The sequence below is a fragment of the Aulostomus chinensis genome, chromosome 3, assembly GCF_037954235.1.
Source record: "Aulostomus chinensis isolate RoL2024-O1b breed Wild chromosome 3, RoL_Achi_v1.0, whole genome shotgun sequence".
Classification (NCBI taxonomy): Eukaryota; Metazoa; Chordata; class Actinopteri; order Syngnathiformes; family Aulostomidae; genus Aulostomus; species Aulostomus chinensis.
Window position 1 is genome coordinate 32,179,815 of NC_141322.1, and position 5,408 is coordinate 32,185,222.

The window sequence follows — 5,408 nt, forward strand, 5'->3', positions numbered from 1 at the left end:
TTGTCTCCTTTAACTGGCCGGTGGGTCCATTTAACCACTTCAGTGCCACAACAGCCAATCACTGCAGTCGGGGCGACGGTGAGGGCAGGGGCACATCGCAAAGGTTCCAGGCTACACCGGAACATCCAGAACAATCATCTCATTGGGATCATTTCACTGGTAATGTGAGGAGTCCAAATATTAGAATCATGTTTCTTGTTCTTTACATTTTGAAGAACATGATGAAATGCTGCCGGTGTGTTTGTCAGAACGCTTCCGTCCGTGGTCGACATCCAGCTGGACAGCGAAGAACCTGAGGATGGAACCTGACTGTCAGACTCACAGTCAAAGCTTCTCAGGCGCGGCAAGAGACACCAGGGGGCGGGTCTTACGGGGGTTAGGGTTACGTGTTTGTGTCTGCACCCACAGAGAGCCGACCAATCAGAACCATTTGAGGAGATGTGGGAGTGGTTAAGGTGTGTGGCTGAGTGGCCCGGTGTGGGCTGGTCGTCCGGCGGAGCAGTGAACAGAAAGGAGGCGTGGTCTCTTTCTCTAACCTGACACACACTTTATTCATGCATGAGAGAGAAGTTCCAGCACTCATCGAGCATCAGAAGTTCTCTGATGCTTCTGAGGAACAGTCAGCGATTTATCACCGTCGGGGAGGAGACATACAGTTCACAGGTAGAGTGATGTCACATCCAAGAATTCTCAAAATGGCGCCCAGGTTGAGGTCAAACGGCTCAGACCCCTAAAAAGAACATGTGCAAACATCAATCTGTCAATCACAGAATAAGTTTACAACTTTGAACCCTGGAACATGAGGGTCCACCTCAGCACCTGTGGGTCCACCTCAGCCCCCGTGGGTTCACCTCAGCACCCGTGGGTCCACCTCAGCACCCGTGGGTTCACCTCAGCACCCGTGGGTCCACCTCAGCACCCGTGGGTCCACCTCAGCACCCGTGGGTTCACCTCAGCACCCGTGGGTCCACCTCAGCACCCGTGGGTTCACCTCAGCACCCGTGGGTCCACCTCAGCACCCGTGGGTTCACCTCAGCACCCGTGGGTCCACCTCAGCCCCCGTGGGTCCACCTCAGCCCCTGTGGGTTCACCTCAGCACCCGTGGGTCCACCTCAGCCCCCGTGGGTCCACCTCAGCCCCCGTGGGTCCACCTCAGTATATCTTAAAGTCCATGCACTGTTTTATGCCAAACTTCCTCGGGGGGCTGATCGTCTCAGCAGTGACGCTCTTTCACATTCGACCTGGCGTTGCAGAGACACATTAAACCAGCAGGTCATCTTCAGTTCACAAATCCTGAGTGTTTTTTCATTCACTATTTTCTTAATAACTCACATTACATAAAAAAGCTAAACAACAAAGATGTGAAAAAAAGATTCTACAGGTGTGACAACAGTGACGCTGATGGCGTCTCCTGAAGAGGCGAGCGTAGCTGCTGCTGGAGCATCGGTTCTGTGGCCTCGTTGGTAGAGGAGTGACGAACGACACGGCTGGTCTCCATGGAAACCGTGTTGTCACTCTTCCACTGATGAGCGTCAGCTTCTACGGCAGTTCCGTGATCTGATTGGTTGAAGCCTGACTCGACCTTTCCCACGAGATTCCTCCGAGAACGTTCCACGTCTGACAGAGGAATGTTGCAAAGTTCCTCCATATCAAAACATGAGCTGATAAAATCTCTGCTCTCATTTTTCCGTCTCTTCTCCGGCAAGGACAGAACAACTCCTTCATCCCGATCTCCAAAGACGGGAAATAAACTTGAGTCAGCTGCTGAAGGTCAGAGGTCACCTTCATGTCAAGGAAGAGCTCCAGAATGAAAGGTTTGGCTCAGGCGCCGTCCGCCGATCGATGAGCTGCTCAGAGAACTAATCTGCACCGTCACAGCCTCTCACACACACACTTCCTTGTACTTCTATCTTTGTGAGGACTTTCATTGATGTAGTACATTCCCTAGCCCCTCCCCTAAACCGAACCATCTCAACTGACTCCGACCCTGACCTTGACCCTAGACCTAACCAGAACCTGATTCTAACCTCGACCCTGAAACCAAGTCTGGACCTTTGAAGATGTGAGGACCTGCTAAAATGTCCTCACTCTGTTGGTTAAATACGTATTCTAGTCCTCACTATGTAGTCCAAGAACACACACACACACACACACACACACACACACACACACACACACACACACACACACACACACACACACAGCTCCAGGGGAGTCCAGTCAGCTTCTTGGGCTCAGTGGATGGAAGTGAGGGAATATTAATAACGAGGAAGCCGCCATGTTGAAGGCTGAAGGTTTGAGTTTGCAGCTGAATGAGTTCTTCAGCACTTCCTCATTTCAAGGAGGCAAAAACTGTTGAATGACTCTGTAAAGCTGTGTGTGTGTATGTGTGTGTGTGTGTGTGTGTGTGTGTGTGTAAGGTGCAGCTGGTGCAAGGCTGCCACCTGCTGTCAGAACTGCTGCTTCACCCAGAGCGCCACTCATCACTGACCTCTGACCTCCTCAAACACAGCAGGTGAGTCTACTGCTGCTCTAACAGCCTAACCTGTGTAAATGCACCATTCCACTGCAAATCACCTCCCATATTTCACCATTTTCACCGTCCCACGTCTCAGCGGTTGTTGTTGTGTTGTTGTTGTTGTGATTACGCTCCTTCCAGGCGGTCCCTGTATTTCATCGTCTAGCCGTTCTTTGACTTTTGTCCTGTCGGGCACCGGAGCAGCAGGTCTTTGTAAATGGCTTCCCAGAGTGGCCCCGATAGCGAGGGTGTCCGGTCCAGTGCCTGTTTGGTTGTGGTGTCCCAGCTCTGCTGCTGGCGCCGCTCGCCGCCATCTTGCAGTGCACGGGATTGCAACGGATGCTACGACATGCACAGCTTTGACATCGTATCCAGGCCTGAATGTCAGTAAAATCGAGTGTACTGCATGTGAATGTACTGCAAGAAACAGAGGTGTGTGTGTGTGTGTGTGTGTGTGGGGGGGGGGGGGGTAATTTGCAAAGTACCAGACGTCCCCAGGTGACACTAATCCGGCGTGAACAGTGGTTCAGAGACCAAAAGGAGCATTACTGTGTAATTTCATCAAAAAGATTGAGTTGTCGTGAGATTCTGACCCCGCCCACCAGTCCGCTGACACAGTGATGACGCTTGGAAGGAGCTGGCCAATCAACAGAGAGCTGTAACCACCAAGGGAATGAAATCATGACCTCACTGACCTCACATCAACTCTGCCACGTCACATGACGCTGATCTGGGAAGTCACACGTGATGACGACACGGCTGTAGTTTAAATGTGTCATTGTTGCTTTTTATTTGTGGACGTTCTGTGTTGGACTTTAACCCTTTCAGTCCCAACCAACCTCCCTTGTGTGTCTCATCTTGTTCTACTTCCTGCTGGTTCAACATCTTCCTCCATTACCGCCACCATGTTTGACTGACTTCTGTGTCACTGATTGGTTGGTTTCAGTCTAAGATTGTTCGTCACTTCCTGTCTAGCCACCATCTACATTGTTACATCATCTTTTGGATGCCACCCCCCCCCCCCACACACACACACACACACGCCACATTGTATCTACTATGACTATACTATGACCTACTGTAGTACATCTAGTGTGTGTGAGTGTGTGTGTGTGTGTGTGTGTGTGTGTGTAGAGACATCCATATCAACATCCTGTACTTAAAGATCCTGGTAATTGCAGGACCTGGTGTCTCCTGCCCTGCAGTTCATCTCAATGCCCTGTAGGGGGCAGCAGACATCTGTTGGGAATTTCAAATTTCAGAAAAACCTCTTGGACATTTTACTGACTTGTTATCTCATTTCTGCAGCACACCTCAACTAGAATCTAACGAGTTGATGTTGTGATGCCACCTCGAGGTCCTGAGCTGACTCGAGCGTCTTCTGACTTGGACTGAATGAAGCAGATGGTCGATCTTCGCCAGCAGCAACAGGAGAAGAAACCCGTCAAAGTTTCTGCTCTCGCTGAACTGGAGGTCACGTTTCTACCACGAGAAGGAGCGAAATCTGGGGAGGGGCTTAGAGACGTGATGTTCTACATGTGTAGTAAACAGGTGGACAGACCTGAGCCATCATCATCATCATCATCATCGACTGAACATTCACTGACAGACATTTGTCCTGAAGAGACATGGACGCATGGACACTCAAGGTCAGTTGGTGTTTGAACTTGGAATGATTCTGACAGGGAGGAAGAGGAGGAGAGGGGGCTCAGTGGGGTGATGTCCTCTGGGAAGCAGGGCCAGAGAGCCTCTGCTGGACCTGCAGCTGCCACCAAGGACGGTTAGGACAGACAAGCCTCAGGAGAGAGTCTCAGGAGTGAGACATAGCGTCTCCTCATCTTCCAGGTTTGACCGACACTACAAAGCTGCAGTGTGACTTTCAGACACTAGATGGAGACAAACTCCTGGTCGTTTCCTGCTGTGGCTCTGGAACTGCTGATCTGTCCTTCCTGCTGTCCCTCTGTCCAGATGGTTCACAGACATCAACTCAAGGTTTTTGCTTTTGTTTTTGTTTTTGGTGGGGGGGGGGGGGGGGGCTCCCACTCAAGTACAGCAAATACAAATGTAGTTTAACCTTTGACCAGAAAGAACATACGTGAGGAGAGAACTTCATCTGTAGGTTTGTCAACAGGAGGACAACAGCTGTCCCTCACCAGCATCACTTCTGTCCAACAGGAAGTGGACATCTTCTTCTAAGTGTGTGTGTTCGCACACTTGTGCACTTGTGATCTTGTTCTGCTAAAAATACACCTGTCCTTGTCCTCCTTCTCTTACCCCCCCCCAGAACACCATCTATTTATGTCTTCTTCTATTTTGCGCTCTGGTGTCGAGTTGGCAACAGGTGCCAGGAGAGGAGCGTCTCTGTGACAGTCACCTTCAAGTGTTTGGTTATAAGTCGCAATAAAAATCACACACACACTTCACTAAAGGGCCCTCCGTGGAGTTGTTGAGGGCGGAGCCAACTTGGAGTGATCCATTCTTGAAGAAAAATAAGTGAGATGGAGGAGCTGCTGCAGCCACAGCTGAAGTCTCCCTGCTGATCCGCATCAGTGCACGTGGAAACATGGAAACATGAAAACGTGGAAACATGGAAACATGAAAACGTGGAAACGTGAACACATGAACTCTAACCCGAACATGAAACCTGATGACACAAACGATCAACAAAGGTTCCTTCCAGGAATTTGCCACAGGCACGAGAGCGCCGTGCTCCAGCTGACTGAGCTGCCACGGACAGACTCACCACTGGAGATTCACAGAAGCACCAGCCAGAGGCCACGTTTGTTCCCCATAAATAATTTAATGAAGTTACATCATCATATGTGCACTCTCATTCAGTAGAGAAAGCCCCCCCCCCCCCAAATAAAAAAAATCAAAACAAACACCCCAA